Source organism: Anopheles gambiae, chromosome 3 (assembly GCF_943734735.2).
Source record: "Anopheles gambiae chromosome 3, idAnoGambNW_F1_1, whole genome shotgun sequence".
Classification (NCBI taxonomy): Eukaryota; Metazoa; Arthropoda; class Insecta; order Diptera; family Culicidae; genus Anopheles; species Anopheles gambiae.
Genome location: NC_064602.1, coordinates 77,881,959 through 77,904,914, shown reverse-complemented (window position 1 = coordinate 77,904,914; position 22,956 = coordinate 77,881,959). Strand labels below are relative to the sequence as shown.

Sequence of the window (22,956 nt, the reverse complement as noted above, 5' to 3'; positions counted from 1 at the left end):
GATTTAATTTCCTACTTCTGTTACCGCAAAATGTATCCTGTGTTCCGTGCGACCTTATCGCAACACACAAAAAGACCGTTTTGCCCTTTTTACAGCGTGCCTACCTGGAATGCAGGGGTTGGCAACGCCGTAAGTAAATCCTTAAACTTTGATAACACATGCGATCTGTCAATGGTTACTTGGATCCTGGAATTCTTGTACTCTTTGGAATAGGAGATTTGGAGGATCATGTAGAGTCTTGGGTAGACTCCCAAGAAACCCTGCAGTACAGTTTTAGGTGGACCTGTCTGCTCCGATAATAACAGGCAGGCTACCTGTAGTCTTCTGTATCTGGTTGAGATGTCAAACCCCAGGATGACAACACACCGTTCCTATTACCGACCCTGTTTGAGACTCTCTTATGTCCTCCCAAAACTTGAAGACTCCAGAGCGTAAGGGGGAGTTTTGCACGATTGTTTTCGAATTAGCTTTAGCTCTTTAGGTTGCTTCCGCAGGCCCCACAGAGGAGAGAGCAGACTCGTTCACAATTCAACACGATTAAGGCCAAAACGACACAAGAAACGCATTAAACGGTAGGCGATGCAGCACACATCGCCCCTGCCTGGGGCGGGTCGTTTTAAGTCAGCGCGATCAGTTTTTGAAGTCTGTTCCACATCACGCACTACACACACAAACACACACTTTCTTTGGGGGGGATCGAACGGAATCCTTCAAAACGTCAGTGCGCGATAAGTGCGGAGTCGTTGTGTGATTTTGTCAACCGTTGGCGCGCTCCCCCCGGTTCGGTTACGAATTGCTTTTCGGGCGGTTTGACAAGCGGCCAAGAAAGAGAGTGCGTTGTTTTGCTCAGTTTTTTGCGTGTGCTTCTTTCCAACCCTTAACGCTGATGTCCCGATTCCCACGGAATTGGTGGAATTATCGAACCGGGGAATTATCGCCTTTTTGTTTAATGGAATTCACTGGGGGATATTCAGTTGTGTATATTTCGGTTGGCTTTTCACCAAACCGACCGGGAGGTCACTTTTTGTTCCAGTTGGGACAATTTCGGGTAAGGAGAAGATGTGCCATGCCAAGGGCTTGAGGTTTGAGGAGATAACACTTTCATGTCGCCATTTAAATTACCGATAAGCGCTGGTCCCCGGCTGCCGCTACTGGGGCTGGGGTCCCAACTCAAGCCCCTTATGCAACGTGCATTGGTGGACACACACAAAAAGAAGCCACGCAGCCAATGAATATTTTATGGTACCGAACTTTTATTCCATTTTTGTCCTTTTCCTCAGACCGACGGGACCGAGGACAGCAGAGCGTGAAACTTTCTGTGCACCGACATAAATCAAAACCGCGAAACAATGTGCCGCGACAAGACACAAGGCAGGAAGCTGTGCACGGAGGACAAAATGGGATAAGAGTCATTCGGAAAAGTAGGAAGAGAAAAAAAACAACTCGGATAGCACTTTGTGGTGTGTGTGGTTGAGAAAATGGCTTTTCGCGCGTAGCAGCCGTTCGATCCGTTAGCCAACAAGAAGTTACAGTGGCGTGCCAGAACCGAGAATTTAACACAATAGTTTTGTGTGTGTGTTTTGAGTCCAAAAATGGATTTTAGCCTTTTCCTTCTTTCTTTAGCCACAGCAAAAAGCCAAAGGCTCGCAAGGACACACAGACTCTATAAATAACCATTGTTTCGTTGAATAATAAGTTGGCTTCCCAAGTACAGACTAGTTGGGGGCTTTCTTTTTTCTGCTTTCCTGCTTCACAAATCGTCCACTCCTTTTTTTGGTGCTTTGGTGCGGGGCATGGAAAAATTGGAAATCGAGCTGTCGGCGCCATACGACAAAAATACACACACAAAAAATGAAGAAATGGATGAATGCCCATTGAATGAAGTTTGTAAGAGGTGTAAGACGACTTCAGGGCGGCAAAAGGAAACGAGCGAAAGAATTGTTATGATTTATGTGCTATGGAAAAACTAGTGGCAGTGGTGGAGCGTCCTAAAGACACACAGAAGTAGATGGGAGGGAGAGCTTTTCATACCACCACGACGACCGAACGCTCTCTTCCGAGTGACCTAAAAAGCAAAAAGGGCTTATTGTGTTGTTTTGCGCGCTTGTTTTATGACCTCCACACACACACACACACTTGCCAATGCTTATCTTGTCTCGGGCATCCTACGGGATATTGCGCCGGCCGGGGATATAGGAGGAGAGATAAAATTCGCTACCATCGGATTAAAGAAACAAACGCGGAGCACTGCGGAGCTGTACATGGGCATTAGGGTTTAGAGCTTGCTCCTGAAACAGCAAAAAACCCGTTTCCAAGCGCGACCCAGTTAATGCGTCCACCCCGGGTTAGTAAAAGGTGTGCACCAGCACCAACCATTGTTAGGATTAGAGGTTGTTTCTTGCTCCGAGAAGACGTCTTACGTTCGTTACCATCAAAGATCCTGGAAATGGAGCCACAGAAACAGTTGAAAACTGCACACGGAGATAAAGAGAGCGTACTCACATCAACCAACCCCAAAAAAGGGACGATAATTGACGGCTTTAACGAAGAGATCCCCCCTTCAGTGAGATAGAGTTCGTTCCAACTTCCACAATTTGTGGCATAAATTCCCCGTGTTGTCGTGCTGTCAGTGATTGACATGGGAGAACATTGGAGAAAGGAGTTTGTGGAGGTGAAGAATTTGCAACTTCAGAGCGGCAACACCTAGGGGTCCCCCCTGTCATCCGCGCAGACAAATGGTTGCAACTGTTCCCAAATTACGTCTGCACGCCGGGAGCATCAGAACAGCAACGACGACTGATTATGTGTGGTGTGAATTAAAAAAGGCCACATGCCAACTCAGGCTTGTTGGGTGTAAGGGGGGGAAAGAAAGGCGAAAGACAAAAGTGGGTGCTGCTTATCCCTTTTTCATAGCACGCACAATAATGGGAGGAGAATGATGATGGTTGTGGCCCGTTGGTGAGAGATGCCAAAGTATCCACACCGAATGGTTGGACTTTCTTTTTTTTTGTTTCCACTTCATCTCCTCCAGCGTGTTTGTGTGTGTGTGTGTGTGTGTGGATCGATCAACACTAAACAATAAATATTTATTATGTTGATTTTAATTTGGATGAATGCCTAATTAGCACGCACATCAACGCGGGCGCGTTCGCGCGCGCCGGCCCGGGCAAATGTTTACTTTTTCACCACCATCACCATCATCATCATTGCCGCCATCATCATGTATTCTTTTTTTGTTGATCGTTTCGGAATCCACAGTAGAAACCGTTCTGCTTGCAGCTGTTGTATGGTTCCGGCCCCCGGGGTGGGGGATCCAGAATCCATTTGGCGTCAATCTGGCAGTAGAGAGTAAAGGGTTTTTATGTCTCATTTCGATGTGTTTGTGTTCAACGTTTTATTACGATCGGGCTTTGACTCCGATGGTGGTGATGGGACTAGACCCCGTTTTTCCCTCGACATAGCCAGTGAAAGCACCTCCTTCGACCACTTAAGCAGCGTATCAAGAGTGAAATGGAACATTATGCGCTGAGCTCCCGAGCCAACCAACGGTTTGGTGGGTGTTGTATCCCATTTTCTAAGCCTTCACAATGTGCTGGGAACGGGGAATGAAAGCGCATAACCCATCACACAGCAGATCACCCCCAAGGGATCCACCCATTTTAAAGTATTAGTGAAACAATAGGCTCCGTGTGGACGACCGAGTGAAAGGGAAGCAAAGCTCGCGTTTGCACATTCTCGGGTTGATTTCAAACGACCTGTGCGCCTATCGTTTCCTCCTCAGTGTGCAAAAGGGCGACTTTCCGTCCTACTGCTGCCAGCATTAAACGACCCATCCACCCCCATTAGGTGATGGTGGGGCTTTCGAGAGAGAAAAAAAACTGTGCCAATGGGCACGTGTTCTCTTCCACCGCGGCGCACAAGAGCGCACCAGCAAGCGACATCGTTTTCCATGGCCTGCTAGCGGTGAAAAGTGCTCTTTACAGATACACACACAGCTCACTACAAAAAGCTATGTGTGTGTGTGTGTGTGAAGCATCATTTTGCAGGGATGGGCCCCCAGGGCAGGGCTTTTCTGCTTAGACTGTTAGGACGCATCTGGGTCGTCCGTAATGAGGAGTCGTCTGTGGAACGACCGTTAGTGTGGTGTTTTAATCGAATTGTCGCGTATTGGGCAGGATTGTGTGTGATTGTTGGCATTATTGCAAGTGGAAAAGAAATAAATAACACTGCTATTAAAACGTACGATTTCATAACAAAAACAGCTCCCTAAAAAAACGCAACACACTCCATGTATTGTTTGTGTCATCTTTACTCGGGCAAGCGATAAATTTCCCCCATTTTGTGCCCGCCCTTGGAAACTGGAGCACATTTTGAGTGACATATATGATCGCATAAAAATAACAAAACACAAAACCATATTACATAATGGTATCGCCCCCCAAAACGGACGACTCTCTCGAAAACAACGAAAACAAACGAGCAAAGCAAAAAAACGGCATCACCCATTGTTTATGGGCCAACAAAACGCTATAAACTAGGAAACAGAAAACCAGTGTTTGCCGCAATATTTGGCGGTGGTATATAAATTTGAAACTTAATCACTGCCGCTTCATCAAACCGGCCGCAGCAGCAGCCGATGCAATCAAACCCATTTTTGCTCCACGCGCGCGCGCGCGCCCTGTGTTGCCACGGGCGTCTGGTCACCACATGTTACACCACCGCGTCGCTGCGTGGCAACGTCACGGAAACTGCCCGAAATGCGAACAAGATGCGTTTATTATTATACCCAGGTCCCACAGGTTTTATCGCGCGGAGCGGAGGAAGAGTTGCTGGGATGACCGAACGCGGCGCACCAAACGTGATACGGTTCCGATATCGAGTTTCCGGTTTACGAGATAAAATCCATTAACTATCTCTCTCTCCCTCTCTCTCTCACACACACACACACACACACACACACACACACACACACACACACACACACACACACACACACACACACGCACACACTAATATCACAGTTTGAAGCTATCAGATCGCAGTGAACGCGAAGCGCGACGATCGAAATCACTGCCCCTGCGGTGGTGGTAATGGCGGCCCGTTCCGGTTCGAAGGACCACAGTTCGGTGCGTTGCGCTTACGGCCCAAGGAATGGAATGGTGGCGGCGCGTACGTACGCGATTTGTGGTTTTGTTTTTAATTAACTCGCATTTGGGAACCGGGGTGTGTGTGTGTGTGTGTGCCGTTTTACAACTCATCACATCCGATACCACACTACAGCATCTCCCTCCTCTAGAGGGTCTCTTTTACCCCGTCAGTCTCCCCACATATTATAATGCCCTATAATCATCGATTAACTTTTACAGCGAAATTAAATGCTACACATTCTCGATGTGCGTGTATGTGTGTGTGTGGATTGTGGTCGAGATGTAGCAAGCGCGGGATAAGCTAATATTGGCTGCTGCCCTACTGAAAATGGTGTGCTGTTCCCCTCTATTTTATGGGTGGTGCGCTTTATTGATCGAACCCTCCCAAAACCTCCCGAACCGATTGCTTCTCCATTGCAGTGGAATTCCACGGTTACGGTGCATTGGAACCACTTTTATTAGCAGCGGAAAAAGGGAGAGAGAAAAGATTGAACAAAATCCCAATGAAGCATGTAACAAACACGTCTCTTTGTCGTCCTTCTCCCAGCAGCTGACATCATCGTTCTCCACCCAGAGCATGCTTGCTTTTACCCGGTCAAGTGGTGAGATGGTGATGAAAGTCGATCAACTCTCGACACTACTTTGGGGCTGTAGGGAAATGGGTGAGAAGCACGAAGCGAAGGGAAGACACGAAGGTTTTGATGAACATTGCACCAAGCGGTTGGCTATTTTTACTGCATTTGCGCCCTCATTTGAGCTGCAGCACTGCTCACTTGTTTTTACGACAAGCGCTGCAAACACGCGCGAGAAGAGACAGAAAAAACACGGTTTTCCGTTCGATTTCCATTTCCAAGCTGCCTGATGCTGATGCTGGTGCCCCTGGTGAGAAAATTTGTTTTCTATCGTTTGGGGCAAGGACGTCATTCCATTGTTGTGGGTGGGCAAAGAGGGCGTCAGAACAAGTATTGTGCAAATAAAATGCGCTTCTAGGGAGGGTTGCGCGATAGAACGTTTGAAGCTTTTCGAACCGTAGCGACGATAACACAAAACGAAGCAGAGTTTTTCATCTCAAAGTGTTCTTTTTTTTTTCTTTATCAAGACAGATATACACACAGCCACCAAAAGAAAGTTTCATTCCCATTCCATTCGGTTGATTTGGCGTCGTTTATGTTGATGCGCTAGGGGACGCAGGAGCCACTAGGTCCACTGGAACCACTGGAACCACCCGCTGGGCACGATCCTTTTTTGGGGGTACTTCGGAAAAAAATGCAACACAAAAAACAGGTTTGCGCTGGTCGCGCGCAATATTACCTTCTCCTCCTCCTTCTCCTACTTCCATTGCCACACTTCCCGCAAACACTCTGTGGGAGAGTGTGTTTGCATTTTCATGCATCGTTTTGCATTTGCAAATCACTAAAAAAGCTTACCGGTGCGCACCACTGCACGGGCCACGGGCCAGCGGAGCAAAGCTCGGAGGAGACCCAACTCCAACTCCAACAAAACAGAACGCGATGTGTTTCGCACTGTGTGTATCGAACCGACAAAGTGCACTTTTTGGGGGGCAAGAGAGAGAGAGAGAAGATGACAACATCTTAAGGTCAAAAGGCGAATGGCCCCCGGGCCGTGCGGGTTGAATTTTGCAGCTTCTTTCGGGATCAATATCCGCGACGACGTACAGCTCATGGACGGTAGAAGTTTCTGGTTCGGGTGGGAGAACGCGTGTGGGAGAATGGAAGGTTAATTAAAGAACTCTGTAACGTGTCGCGCGCTGGGGAGGGCGGTTTTGCCTGAAATCTGAAACGCGCCCAAGAAAACCTTACCGACGACAACGTTTCGCTTTTTCCCAGCGAGATTTAATTACGGGCCAGCGCAGGAGCGAGGAGCGGCGCGTCGTCTTGATAATGATGCTGAGAAGGAGGAACCTGAGCGAGTTACTGAGCTGAGGCTGAGCTGAGTAATCGGAACACAATCACAGACACGTGAACGAACTCCAAGAAGAAAGCTTTTTGCCCAGTGTCAACAACACAATGCAACAGAGAGTTGGTGAAAAGCCAAGATCACACTCCCTTAGCCCCGGTGTGTGTTTGGGAGAAATGTTGCCTGTACGCTACACGACTGTGTAAATGGAACTTCGGAGCAACCAAATAGACGACACACAAACCAAGGTAAATCACTTGCTTTGTGTGTTTTTCATGCAAAACTTGCTCCAAGAGGTCAAAGGTTGGTCGTCCAAAACAAGTCGTTCAAAGTTCTCCAAAATCGAGTTTCCCAAAAAACCAACCTTCCGAGACATCACAACATTTGTGGCCAATTGATGCTTGAAATCTGTAACTCTCTGGTTTGTCCGTGACGTCCGCTCGCTGGGCGCGTCGGCCAACATAAAACAGAAAAGTGCGCACGCCGTCGTACGTCAACTCGCTCTGCTCGTCGCATAAACGCGGCGGGCACAAGGGCAACACACACACACAGGTCGTCCAATTATGCGCCTGTCAGAGCAGCAGAATGTCGCCGCCGCCGCACACATGTTTGTGTTGGTCTCTGTGCATATGTGCAATAAAAATTCCTACGCTGCCGCTCTTTACGCCTTTTTTTCTGCCTTTGGTCCTGGTTGGTGGTTGGTTAATTATGATTTGCCTGCTGTCTTGCCGCAGCGGCTTGCGACTAATGAAGTGTACCACCACCAGCCGGGACCGGGAGAGACGCGAAGACGTGGAAGATATGACATATTATTAACAAGGAAATCATGGCACAATAAATGCATCCTGCGCCGTACACATGATTGCCAGGAGACAACCAGAGCAAGAAGTTGGTGCAGATTCTTCATGCACATTTGGCACGGCGGCGCTTCGCACATTAGGCAGCAGAGGAGTAAGACGACCAAACCAACGCGTCTGTCAGATGATGTGTCTTAATTTTTGAACGCCTTCCGGAAATGCCACTGCCCAGTAAATGACTGAGGTCTGCAAGGAAACCCAGTTGCTGAGTGACCCCGGAAGAGCAGTTCTTCTCGTGTTGACTCAAGGAACGGGTGGTCTAATTAACCGCCGCAAGCCTGTGGAAGCTGTGTGGGCCACACAAATCTGTCATCAGTGGAGCTAATGTCCCCGTTCCTGTCTTCCCTGGTCCAAAAAAACTGGAGCACACTGAAGAAAGCCGCCACTAATGTATGAATCGTCACATGGCGGCGCTGACAACTGTGGCGCGGTGTGGTCTCTTTTAGCAAAGTTAATTACTTTATTACCGTTGGCACGAGGGCGCGGCGTCCCACCATGCCTTGTGCCTTGTGTGTTGTCCGTGTGCACACTTTCCCAGACTTTGCTTGCGAGCTTAATTTATGTAACTTTCCGAAACAGCCACAGACACGTCCATAATAACGCGCCAAAGACGTCACAACCACGATGAACGCACGTCCCCGGGAGATGTCGTCGTCGTCGTCGTCGTCGTCGTCGTCGTCGTCGCCACTCATAAAAACGGGCAATTAAAAGAGTCAAGTTTTTAGTTGAACGAACCCTCTCTCTCGAAATCCTCGGCACCTCGGCACCAGAGTAGGAGATTCAATCCGTCGGGCGGGAGAAACACTAATCTTTGCGGAATGAGGCACACACACAGAGCGAGAAACAGCCAAAATCAATCACGCCCTGTAGATACCTTCTTCTGCAACCGCCTCGCCCTGTGAGCGAGCAGCTCTGGCTCAATATGGTGTCCCCTCCTCTCGCGCCTGGACAACTTCTTCTGTGCCACTTGCGTGCGTGAGTGGGATGATGTTTGGGAAATACATCAATATTGTACCACGACGCACTCTCATTGGACACGGACGACCAAGACGACCGAGACGACCAAGACGATGATCGCACCAGGGAGATATTAAAATTACATCAAACCCCATAAACATTCACCCTCCTGTAGCTGACTTTGGAGATGTCATGTTTCGTCTCCCGTCGCCATCTTCCAGCCACTTTTCTTCCAGGTCAAGTTTCCCAAGGAGCATTGGACAAGTCCAGCACATGGGAGCAATCGTGGGGTGGGTAGAGGGCTATAAATTATCCCATAGATCGCTCGCTCGCGCCTGCCAAAACGTGTATGGCCCGGGCAGCCCCGGCCTTTGCTGCGTAGAATACGGGCCCAGAGGTATGTTCCCCACGTACACGCACACACATGGTGGTGGTGGTGGTGGTGGTGTATTAAATTTAATCTTCCCTCTCGTCTGGATCTTTGGGCTCACGCAGCACGATCCAGAAGAAATTCTCGACCACAACATGGAGCATGAGAGGTGGAAAGCATAATTCCAGCCATTATAGTTTGGTGTGTTCTACCTCGCTTTACGAAAAAAATAAAACACAACCCGCAAGGAAAGACGGAAGCAAGTACCTGAGCAGTATTATTATACATGCTACGGCTGCAATAAAAACTGGATCCAGCGTCTTTGGGGAACTTGCATGCCACCGTCGGCGCATCTGGAGTGCCTAGCCACGTTTGGACCTTCGCTCTCTCTGTGTGTCCGTTCTTAATTAACGAACGAACGCGTGGATACGTGTAGCGGATGTTGGGAAGACTGCCCCGGAGGGCAGTTTCGCTACACGTCAGCCGTTTTTCTCCGCGTCTTCTTATACCGTAATTTACTGGCCTCAGATGTTCCGAGCAGAAGGAAGGAACAGCCTTTCGGGAGGAAACAGTTGGAGCGCTCTCTCTCTCTCTTTGGCTACCATTTCATCCATCAATCTTTTTGCTTTCTTTGGGCATCCGTTCCTCGAGGTCGTCTCTTGTGCGCTTTTGTTCGGCTTCCAGTCCGGCAAGGGTCTCTAACGCGCTCTTGCGGCGTTCGATGACGACGACGACGATGAATTGCTGACATACCTCCGAACCTCTCTGCTCTGGGCATGTGGACATCAATCAGTGCCGTTCCACAATGTGTGTTTCGGTAGACAGCGAAGGTCTCTCTGGAATAGGAGGACGTCCGGAAGAAGTCTGCCGAGTGTTCAGGGAGCATGTGTTGGGGACCTCTGCCGAAGTTTCCACGCTCCATATGGCACACTGGAGAGTCACCGTCGTCACGGTCCAAGGTGCAAGTAGTGGCCAGGGTGGAGAGGATAATTTATTTCCTCACCTTGGCGCGCGGAAATCGTAAATCTACACGACACGTCGCCGAACCGTCATAGGAAAACAAAAAGACCATCATGCTGCGACCATGGTGAAGTTGCCTCCGAAACCACCGGGAGCCAAAGCCAGGCAGGCAGGCAGGCAGGCAACGTCTATCTCCAAGTCCGTGTCCGTTTTGCTTTACAATTTTTCCCTTTTGTTTTGCAGTGTGGCTCACTCCGGAGAGTTATAGTTTTAGCAGGAAGCTGAATTCCGTTTGTTCCGCGCTTTGTTTGGGCGCGATGTTCCGATAATGAGAAAGCAAGAAAGTTTCCAGAGCGCTCTCGCGCGCGTTTTACTTCCCACAGTTTCTGACAGTCGCACACTTTCTGCACCTCGCGTAGATAGTTAATAGTATTTCCTTTGTCCAGCGAAACTCTCGCTTCTAACTTCAATGCTCCTCTGCGAGCCGTACCGGGCGGGGATGAAAAGTGTTTCCAGTGATGCCGCCAACCCGAACGGGATGCAGATGCCAAACATCAATTATGCATTTACATCTCCTTTAAAGGGGTTACAGTTCGTTCTAGTTTTGCCACCCCAATCTTTCAACATTGCTTTCCGGTCCACACTTTTAACTCACTCCGGGACGGAAAGTTTGTGCTGTGTTTAAACAGCGCGAGAGAGTGGCGAATTGAAGCAAAAAGAAGAAAAAAAAAAAACCTGGAGCGGAAAACTATGATAAGACATTTCCCCTTTTTGTGCCGAGCGGAGTAGCTTTTCTCCTAGCAGCAGCAGAGTACCACCACCATGCGATGGAACGCAGCCAGTCGGTAGATATATATATTTCTTTTACTGCTAAAGTTTACATAAAGTTCACTCTAAAAACTCTCTGCATTTCTTTGCAATTCCAGTATCTACGGCATCCCCGGCCGGCGCCCTAGTTGATGGTGGTGCTACAGGGGTGGGGAAAGTTGTGCGACATTAATTTTTCACCCTGCTGCTTGGCCCCACACTTTGTGTCCTCAACTCAAGCAGCATAGCTTTATCTCGGAAGGACAAAGCGCTTCGGGGCGAAAACTAGAACTTTCCGACCCGGTCCGTCCGCGCGCGCGCCTGGTTGGCTTAAGTTGTCGAAACAAAACGGTCGCTCCCGGGACGGTGGTGGATGGGAAGAGGACGGGCCATTTTGTTAGCGCTAAGTTTGTGAAGCTAACGAGAGACCGGAACTGAAGCCCACATTCAATCAGTTGGGCTCAGCTCGCACTTGCTCAGCTCTTTCCCATTTCGCAATGTAGCCTTGGCTGACTCGCGCCTGGCTGCTGGTTGCTGGTTGCTGGGAGATAAATTTTAAAGTTTTGATTTGAAGCTTAACTGTGCGGCGGGATAGGGACTTATAAATGTTCCGCCAGCGGGGCAATGGATGGATGGGTTGTGCATTTTTATCAAACCGGGTAGGTGTGTTTTATTTAATCAGTGCGATTTATTATGCTTTGGTTTAAAGTGTAAGTTATGGCTGTTATTTATTTTATTTCAAAATGAACACTTACAATTGTGAGATATTTCCAGATAAAAATATGACATTTTCAGCCTGGTTCTGTTCCAGATTATTCAATCTCGATTGTTTTGTTGTCATATCCAATTGTCAGATGACAGTTATGCCATCTTGAATTTTAACAACCAAAATACAAATAATCATTCAAAAAACACATATTTTATTTCAAATATTTTTGTCAAAACATCCTTTTAATTGTTATTGAACTTCTTGTTTATACATCTTCTTCTTCTTCTTCTTCTTCTTAATTGATTGATGGAGTTTATTCTCCTATACCTTCTGTCATACACAGAGCTTAAAGCAGCCTTTAAATTTGACGTGAGGATTATTGCTACAATTTGTGACGCCAAATGTCAAAATCCACATAAATATCGATTGTAATTATCGTTGAAATCGTCCTATGCATTTGAAGTAAATAATTAAAATGTATAAAAAGCCCTCAAACGTCATATGAAATATCTTTTCTCTTAACCCTTTTAAAGCATTAATTCGAGTTGATTTCAATGTAGCTTTGAGTGAAGAGTTATTGAATTATTAATATTCCATGCAAACCCTTCTGCCGGAAATGTTATATCATAAACCCCTGTCTGCATACACTTTGCAAAACTATTCGCCCATTCGCTTCCTCGACAGACCGCTACTACAAAGTGCATCGAATTGTATAGCTGAAGCATTATTATGCATCGCAACATATTAATGCATTCGCTGATTTGTCCTCCCCTTTGACCAATGATGAATGCAAATTTGCTGCTATTTGCAATATGATTAGTTTGTATCAAACGAACCATTGTGGAATGGAACGTTCCAAGTCTCATGTTGCGCTTCGCTGCTGATTTCTCATACATAAATACTCTCTCACCGGTATTAATGGTTGTGTGTGTGCGTGTGTGTTTGTGTTTGAATCAATGATCAATAATCGCTCGGGCAAAGTAAAGTGGCCACATTTCCATCACAAATGAGCTTTACTGGTCGCGACAGCGCGCACACCGGAGATAGAGCACCCCCCAAAAACTAACCCGATCGAGTTCCCACCAGGGGGGTGGTGAGGCGCAAAGGGGTTGGTCAGCAAAGCGAGGGGAAAAAAGAAACCGTTGCTATATCAAAAGAGAAAAAGAGAGGGAGAAAGGGGGAAAAAGCAACACTAAAACCTTCAAGCTTAGGTTGATTATTTCCTGATGAGCTCGGAAATTGATACGCCAATCGTCGTGGAAAAGAAGGGAAAAGATGGCCAGCGAGAAAGACGACTCATCTCTTGCATCCACATTCCCATCGGTGGTGTTGTGGGTCTCTCTCTCTTGCGAGGCAGGCGGGGTTCGGTTCGGTGCTTTTTTTTCATCCACGTTCGCCCGTATTGGTGGCGGAGGTAGGTAAGCCGTATATTAATGCGCCAGAAGGGAGGGCCCAAAACGGCTCGGCGGCGTTCGAACGTCGCAGTCTGGCCGAGTTTTGACCGTTTCATTAGCGCCGTGAGGGATGAAATGGATTCCGAAGAGCGGGGGTCGGTTTTCCCCCATCTGGTTCGTTTGTCGGAATCGTTCGTATCATTTTATTTATACCTTACCGCAGCAGCAGCAGCAAACCTTTTTTTCTCCCTTCCATTCCGGGCCGTCGAAATTTATCGCCGTTTAATTGGACGCTGCCATATTTTAAAACAAAAAGGCTGGAAATGTGAAATGTGCCAGTAGTAGTAGTAGTAGTAGTAGAGGGTGGCGCGCCACAGAGGGGAATATATTATTGCATATTATTAAAAGAAAATCGGTCGCACTTTTTTGTCTGCAGACACCATCAGCATGCTTTCAAATGCTGCCCAAAAGTTCAGCAGGGAGGATGAGGAGTAGGACGACGGTTTTGGAATTGCAAATCGCAGCTCCATCCCGAGCGTTCCGTAATTGCGCGGCCGCGTTCGCTCGACCGGCGAACCGTGAAGCGTTTATGGAAATGATACGAACAGAACGCTTGTGCTAAATGAAATCGAAACTAAACCGTATCTCCCCGTCTCGCTAGCCCCTTACAGTAGAGTTCAGAAGATCCACAGTTTTGTCGGCAAAATTACGAGCGCGCTACCGTGGTTTGCGACCTGTTCTGCTCTCCCCATAGTTCCTGATGGTACCATCGGGTCCTACTATTGTCCCTCACCCCCTCAAAATCTGTGGCAATGGCCTACCACCAAAGCGGCAGCTTAGAGCGAGCAGTAGTAGTAGTAGTAGTAGTTCATGCGAATAAAACGCCCATCAAGCGCAGGGCATCCACAGTCCGCCTGAGATAGTGATCAGGTTACGCACGCCCGAGAGGATAGTGTGTGTTTTTTTGCGCTGTCCAAATGACAAATTTATTCAAAATTCTATGTGAAATCGTGCCGCACCATTCTGCCGACTTCAAGAGTGTGCTGCCGAGTAGGTATTGGACAGACACATGGACGGGGACGGACGCGTAGTGTGTAATCTCTGCCCGCTAAACAAAACTAACATAAAATTAACCGCTCAACCTGAATGCGCACAACACAACACACATTAGTGGCCGGGGCCGGAAAGGCATAACAGTAAATATATCGAATGATCGCTGGGAATCCGTCCCGGGGCCTGATGGAATCACAGACCCGATATGCCTCACATGGTGGGAGAGGAAGAAAGAAGCATATTCGGGAGCCGGTAAATCACAATCTAAATTAATTGAAATGGCACCGCCGCACCGGGCGTGTCGTCTTTGAGGCCTTTTCCCGGTGGGGTTTTTGTGACGGGATGAAGGTGTTCCAACTTTTGTTGGAAGAAGCGGTCGGAAGCGGTAATCTCCGGATCATCTCCAGCGTGGCAAATGGACGGACAAAACGGTACAGAGAGCTTGAGCTTGATGATGATGATGATGATGCCATCGATGTGACCACCCGACCGTATTTCCGACTGTATATAGTTCCAATGTCCCGAATATCCCACAAAGCTGCACACGAAATATGAGGCACGAAAGACAATACACCGTGAGTGAGAGATAGAGAGAAAGAGGGACACCCGAAAAACTGGAAGGATCAAATTTCAACACACACACACAATGTTTCAACGATTTTTGGGTTGGCTTTTTCAACTTTCCTTTACTTCTTCATTCGCCTGCTTCGGCTGCTCCTCCGGTGATGGTGGCGGTGGCGGAGAGTTGGCCCAAAAAGCTCAGTAAAAGGTAATTTTTCATTGAACTTCAACCCTCCTCCACAAATCAGCCTTCTGCCAAGTTCTTCCAGCGGCCGCGGCACAAGATGAAACGTCCAGAAAACCGGCAAGGCGAGAGAAAGGCCATCCTCCAATAAATAACCTGAATAGGTTAGTTAGCCCGGTCGGCACGCTAACAACTTCGAAGCGCAAATCGAACAAGCGCAAAGCAAAGCGCAGCACCCCAACAACGCAAACGGAGATATATAGAAAGAGAGAAGACATACTTCTCTCGGGGTTTCGGGGCTTCAAAATACACCTAACGCATGTTCGCTGTTGTTCTGCTGGAGGAACCTTTTGCTGTGTCCCCGGCACAGAAGAAACTGGGCACGCAACGCACGTCTGTGGTGGCATTCAGTTGTCATCGCCATGTCCGTACGGGTGTGTTCCAGTGGGCAAAAGCAAAAGGTCGTGTCTCGATCGTCCTCTTGCAGAAAAGAATTCCATGGCTTGCTTTTTTGGAGGGATATTCGTAGAAGTCCTGGGTCAAAGCCGTTGCGCTACATAAACACCTTTTATGCCCTAGCGTGCGAGAGGCAGCTGGTTTCGACAGTTTGCGCTTCTCTGTGTGTACACTGTGTGGATTTTGCCTTTTTTCTCCTCCTCTGTTTTGCTTTATGTTATTTAGGCTATTTTCGATTAACCTTCAGGAAGGTTCTCTTTGCATAGAAGAAAGAAAAAACCCCATACGGTCGGTCTTAAATGACCGTGTGCGTTTACACGTATTACACACGTTTGCCCGTTTTCTACTCCACTATGAGCGTTCATAGGTCTAACGTTGCCAAAGCCTGGAATTGATCCAAAGATCTCCTGGTACGTCGTGTTTGTATTTTTCCTTTATTCTCTCTCTCTCTCCCTTTTCTCATATTCGTTTTGGTAGTTTTGGTTACCTTTTCTGTGTTCAATCTTCCATTCCATTCCATTCTTTGGGTTTTCTACCTTTTTCACATCAGTTCGTGATGTGGAGAACCTTTTTTTCTTCGTTTCTTCTTCCCCCTCTGTCTGGTTATAGGTTCATGGATATTCGAGATGTTGCCGATCATCACATTCCCGGGTTTGTTTCGGTTCGATAAATGGGTCTTTGTGCGAGGGCCCAATGAATGAACACGCGGGACACAGCGCTGGCACAGACAGGCACAAAGCGATTGTGATGTGATGGACGTCCGCTTGAAGGACTACACTTCGTCAGAAACATCAGAGCCACTTCGGCGTGGAAGGTGTCATTCAAGGCAGGAAAGAAAATCGCAAACGGACTGGGCACGTACATTTGAAAGTCTTTAACTATCGCGGCTCGAGGAAATTGAAACCCTGAGGACTAATTTGCTCCGGGCGAAGACAGTGCGATGTTGGAGTTGAAGATAAAAAGGGAAGCTTTTTGCAGATGTTTTAAATCGGAATCTAGCTCAGAGTTAATTCTGAAGATGTCCAATGATACATTAAAAGTATGTTTGCCTGAATGATACCAACATCAACACCATCTGTGTCTGGAGATATTGGAGTTACCTTAAAATCCTTGACGTGTTGGGCTTTTAAAATGCGTCTTTCGCTTTTCGCTTTCCATTAAAAAAAACCCTTTTAGTTCCCCTTTTGACCTCACCTTTTAAACAAAACCCCTTTTTTTAGGTCCGTATGCAAACAACTGGCCCCAGCCTGTGTCTGTGTTGTGTCCGACGACGCCACGCCAAAATTGTGTGCTCAATCGCCCTTACGTCGGATCGCATTACAGAGACTCGCACCCAGAAAAACGCAAAACAGCCATGAGCCAAGATAGAGGCCATAGACACACCCGTTTCGCAAACAGTGGATAATTTTCTATGCATTTCAAAATATTCATCTCCCGTCCCGTGCGTTTGCCATTTCCTCAATAGCGCGGTATTGGATGCGAGTGTTTGATATGCCATTCACTTCCCTTCTCCACTTCCGCTGCCAAAACCCATAACATCCTCACACTCCTACCTTAATTTTACATGGCAAAAAGCAAAAAGGGTGGCACTCACCACACCACACCACCACCAGCAGCAGCAGCATCAACATAATCATCCATATCTTCCATCATACACCACAAGAAAGCAAGAAAAGAAAGAATATCCATAAGCGAGCGAGCGCGCGCGCCCGGGCGGTGTAAACGCCACCGTAAAAGAAAGGGAAACGATCGCACGGATGAAGATAAAACCGATTGAACCGTGAAGTGAAGAGAGAGATGGAGTAAGAAAGGGAGAGCAAAAAGAAATAAAAGTGGAAGACGATGACGATATCCATATATTAATATATTGGATAATTAAAAACTCATAACTATGGTAATGGACCGCCGTGAAAGAGAAGCTGATTTAAATGCAAATGGATTTGTGTGTTTGATTGAAACTTCAACCAAAACCGTCTTGCAGCTTGTGTTTCCACTTTTTTTTCGTTTGTTGTTGCTTGTGGTAGTTCTTTTTTTTGTGCGTGTGCGAGAAAATGGATGCTTTTTTCCTTCACTTTTCCACACTTTCCACACGGAACGGGAAGAAAATGCGCCTTACTCCATCAACAACGCATCCGGCGGTGGGGTTTTCCCCGGCGACAGAACACAATGATCGCGCTTGATTACGAAAGAAATGGATTACGGTATGTGTGTGTGTGTGTGTGTGGGATGCGTTTGAATTTTAAATTGCAGGAATGCCAATTTCAAACCATCCGGCTTGGGGAGGCGGAGAAATGGACATTGTAATAATTAAAACCAACCAACGACAAAAGCCGGTTTCCCTTTTTCCTTTGTGAAATTGACTCACGCAATTGGGGGTGTGTGGGTGGAGAATAGTGGAATGGTTTTAAAAGTGAAAGAGAAGCGGATCAGCGCAGCATATTAGCTGTAATCCCTTTTGCAGTGCGCAAATACTTTGCTGTCGATTGGAACGATTTCCCTTTTATTTTTTGTTGGTCTTGAATAAGATCGAATTGTGAAGGGAAAAATACGATCACGAACAAACTACTCTACCTTTAACGAATGCCCACCCTCGTCATGCTAATGCACCCAACCCTCTCTCCCTTGTCAGTGACGACTCAATCTTTCCGTCCCTGCAGCAGTCTTCGTGCAAGAATGTCAGAAACGACAGAGAGTCACACGGGGATGATGGTGACAGCAGCACAAAAAATGTCAATTCTTTCCGTTCTATTGGTTGTGCTGGTGGGGTGACTGCTCATTTATTTAAATATAGGTCATTGATGTACGTAGAGAGATGGAAAGAGAGGGAGCGGTTAAAGGTTGCAAGAGACAGATAAAAATAGTGCAGAATGACAAGAGAAACTCTCAAACAAGCCTGACTCTTTGTTTTTATGCACTTTACCGTACGCGAACCAGCAGTGAAGCAATCCTACTGTGTTGCCGTTAATTTATGTTTGCATGCCCAAATTTGCCCACCTATTGGTAGTTTAAACAAAAAAGCACCCCAAAATCCAAACAATGTAAACGAAAGGTTACGTGTTACGCCGGACGCTCGCTCGCGCAATGCGCAATGAATAATTAATCTTGTTTTGGTACGGGCACAATTTTATTCATAAAAAACCTGCACAGCAAGTGAAAGCGGAAAATTAAACAAAACCCGAAAACGGGTGCTCCAAATATATGCTCTGCTCCATCACACACGCGAAAGAATAATATTATTTTACACACTGTTGAAAACGCACCGAGAGAGAAGCTTGGAGTAGTTAGTATATGATCAAACTGCATCAAAAAGGTCAGCTCGTGGCTCGTGGCGTCGCCGACAAACCAATTTTACTTTGTTGTTTTGTTATGTGCAAGAAAAATAATACTCGCTTCGCCGTTTTTCCGTGTACAACAAGGGGGAAAAAGAGAGTAATTTATCAGCAGAGCATAAAATGTACGCCACAACAAAGTCTGTGTCAGCGTCAGCTCTTCATGGTGCGCGGGGCTTTTATTTGTGGAGCTTTTCCGTCCTGTGGGAAAAAAACAGCAATTCCTTTCGAGGACTATCACAAGCAGCGAAAGCGATCATGTGTCGGGGGAAGGATAATTTTACTTCAATGTTGGAAATTGTGGTGAAGAAGAAGAAAACAACGCCATCACACGTGTGCTTCGTTCCGAGCCACATGTTCATAATCTCACAGGACCCTGAATGACCCAGGGACTGTGCATTGTCCATTACGGATTATCAAAATAAGAACTACTGCGGACATTAAAACGAGGAACTCCGAAGGTAGAAACGCAACAGGAGGTTAGGGAAAAGAACGGAAAAATGTTACCGGCAGAACTGGTCAAGCCAGCGCCCGGTGGGAGAGAGAGAGAGAGTAAATTGATTATGGAAATTGTCCAAAAAACCTTCAGCCCGACTGTTTGGTCGGTCGGTCACGGTACACTGCCCCGTTTTCTTTTTTTCCCTTGTTTTGTGTGCCTTTCAATCCATCCACACACACACACAACTACTTCGCTAATGATAGCCGGAGCAATACTTAATGTAAATATTTGAAATAATTTACTCATTTCATTTCCTTTCCTTTCGCGGCGTCTTTCCCGCGGGCGGGCGCTTTTTTCTGTCTCTCCCGTTTTCCTTTTACCCACGCTTTCCCCGCTGGCCACACAACAACAAAACCCGGCTGTTGGAGTTCTCATCAACACACATACCCTTTTACGGAATATGTTGGAGCGGGCGGCGGCGGCGTAACCTTCTAAAAGCCATTTTACTGCAACGAACGCACACACAGCAGCACACGCACCACCAGTTGCTGGTCATTTCCCTTCGTGAGGGGTTAGAATGTTAGAAAAAAGGAAAGGTTTTTGTTTCATTTTCACCGATTTTTCCAACACACATTGCACATTCTTTCAAATCCCGTACGTGCTTTGTGTTTGCCATTGGTGATCGCGACAAAATCCGCTCGCTTGACTGTATTTGCTTCTTCGTGTCATCGCCATCATTGCCGTTGGGTTGGGTTCGACACTCTCGGCCATTAAATAACTCGGGTGCTTTTGGGATTGTTGGACATGTTTGGTGGGCATGGCGGGCAGGATATAAAGCGAGCTTGTCCCGGGCGGCGATGGATGCAGTTCAAGAATTTATGTCCATGCGTCTTCAACTGCGCCTTCGCTTTCAAGCCTTTCTGCTGTCCCGAGTAAGATGGGCAAAAAAACCTGTTTGAAACCCCAACCCCCTTGCTTCGGGGTGGAACGAGCAACACCACCACCACCACACGGGCAAAAAAGCGGTAGAATAAAACAGGAAAATCTTCAACTCATCACCCTCGTGCCCGAGGTTCGCAAGGTATTCGGGATACTCTGGTTGTGTGCGCTTGATTTTGCAAGCAGGCCGAGAATTTTGCACCCCCTTTCCGAGAGCAAAAGAAGAGGGGGGCGTGAGCTTTGGGGTGGTTTCGTTTTGCTCTTTGTGTTCTGGGTTTGGGTGGCGTCCGTTCCTTCTGTTGGAGCATTCAAGGTGGCATAAAGCATGGTAGACGGAGCAGTTGAGGCAGTTGGAGTCGGAAGAACGATTGGAAGCATTCAAACGGCAATCCTTGGGGTTGGGGTGTGTTGGGGAATGTGCAATGGCAAACAGTTCCGTGCACAATATGAGCTAATCGAAGCGTTATTTTTCAGGAAGTCTTAATGTAGTCTTATTCAGTCACAATAGACCATGTTAGGACTTTGCTTAATAAATCACTTTTCAAGCCTTAAAAAGACCAAAACTCGTTGAAATAAGCTTTAGATAGAGATGTTTAAAGCTTCGAGAAGAAAACAAGTACGTTAGATGCCATTCCAGCTCCAAACAAGCGTAAAATTAATATGAAAATTGAATAATATCAATAATCAAGAAGAGCGCACTCGAGCACTCGGCATCCTCATCCTCATTTAGTTCGTTATCATCAAGCTTCATAATAAAATATTAATCAATTTAAGAAAACTCACTGCTGGCTGCTCCCTACCTCCCCTCCCTCAAACTTATACGGGTTGGGAGTGGAAACGGTGCAGCACCAGCATACAAAAAAACGCAACACCGTCACTCTTGTGGTCATGTCGGGTGGGTCCGGGGCCGATGATCACATCGGTCGGAAACGGAGGGTCCGACCCTCTACTCTACTCGCTGCACAACATTTCTGTAGAGTCACTTGATGTGTTTTTCTTTTTCGTTGTTGCTGTGGTGGTTCGCCTCCTTTTTCTCCTCACTTTTCCTTCCTTCCCTCCCCAAGCTCATCTCGCTCGCATCTTTATCGCTTTTCCATCGGGGTCCGAACGGTTCCTTCCTTGTGGTGCTGTGGTCGCTTTTTTTTTGTTCTCGTCCTCTTCTAACTCTCTTCTCCTATCCACAGCCGGTACCATAGATATATTTTCGAAGCCGTGGCGCGCTGCCGCACCACCAATTTGTTTCCTCTTTTGGCGTCATCGTCGTCGTCGGTCGCCGTCACTCTCTCGTTGCGTTATTATTATTATTGTTATCGTTGCTGATGTTATTCTAGCTGATGAAGCTTTCAATGTTTAGAAGTTTTCTTGCTCCTCTAACTCCCCCCCCCCTCAGCCATCCACACACACAGTGGCCGTGTTTTCTTTCACGAACAAGAAGACCACGGGGAAGGTAGAGGAGGTGTTGGTGTGGTACAATTTTTCATCGTCATTGCGCGGCCAATTCCACGGGCGCGCTGCTGCTGCTGCTCCGCGGTTGCCGGCTCGCTTCCCTTTGTTGAACGAACCGAAGGAAACTTTTCATCTACCTCTCTCCGGCCCACCTCAAACCCCACCGGGAATGGACCCGAAGGGAGGCATAATTTTCCCCGCTTTCGAAGAACATGACCGACCACGACGACGGGTCGGTACACGGATATGTTTGCTCAGCACTCGGGGCAGCACTTAGCGCAACGGCGAACGGACGGACGGACGGGGCGTCCTCTCGTCGTTCTTTGGGATAAATATGTTTTTCAGAAAACTCTCCCTCCCTCTCTCTCTCTCTTTCACCACGCATTGCGACACGAAGGGGGGCTTGTTTTCAGTATTTGTCGGCGATGATTTGAAAAATAACAGCTTCCACGAACTCTGTCCGGTTTCTAACGCTAGCAAAAAGCTTCAGCAGAACACGGAGCCAAATGAGAGGATTATGAAGGTTTTCCGATAGTTTGCAAATGCGATGAGGCGTCAACAAGTTTTCTCCCCATAACGGTGCAGAATTGTTGCATAAAAAATAGTTGATTTTCTGCGCCACTTGTCTGTCAATAATGTGCAATCGCAACTGCAACTCCAAACGGAAAAAATAGGGAAGAACTTCCCCACTTCTTGCGTTATTGTTGGCGATTATCCTTGACGCAAAGGATGCTCAAAGATTCCAAGAATCTGTTTGTCTGTGTGTGTGTGTGTTTGTGTCTGACAAACTCCAATCCAATGCTAGAGGCACGCCGTCAGCATACAACCTTCATAAATAAATCCATAATTCAACGACAGTCGCCAATAAAAGAAGTAAATTCGACGTGCAGGAGGACGAAACGCACAGAATGGCGATGGATGGGAGGGCTTTGAATTGTCCCGCATAGTGTTCTACTCAAAGAGAGCTGCCCCACCAGCCGATCTCCCCAAAACCTCTTCCCGAAACTCCCGTGATTGGCGGCGGAAAAGGAACACAGAGAGAGAGAGGTTATAAATGAGAAACTTTTCATTCCGGCTTTTCCGTTCGCTTTTCATCTGCAGCCTCGCTGGGGATGGTTTTCCGGTTTCTTCCTGGTTTTTTTTTTCTCCTCCTTCTCGGTCTGCACACTCAGCGACGCAAGGCTAAAGTATCCTTTTTGCTTGCCACACACAAACATACACACGAACACCACAATTCAACACACAAAACGATGATGGCGAACCGTCGTTGTCGTCGTCCTATACACACACACACACACTGTCGTCGTCGATCGAGAGAAGAGTCCATCTATTTTCCAAACCCCCCTCCTTCCTCCCCCTCCCTCCGATGTGTTCTAGTTTTCCACTACCGCCCAAAGTCCCCCCACCCCCCAACTCAACTTGTGGCCCTCC

General features: G+C 47.3%; 1 protein-coding gene across 9 annotated transcripts in view; it reads right to left on the bottom strand.

Moving 5' to 3' along the window:
• Nucleotides 1-22,956, bottom strand: part of LOC1270670 (uncharacterized) — a 144,932-nt gene that overhangs the window by 12,748 nt on the left and 109,228 nt on the right. The gene's annotated exons all lie outside the window — the stretch shown is intronic.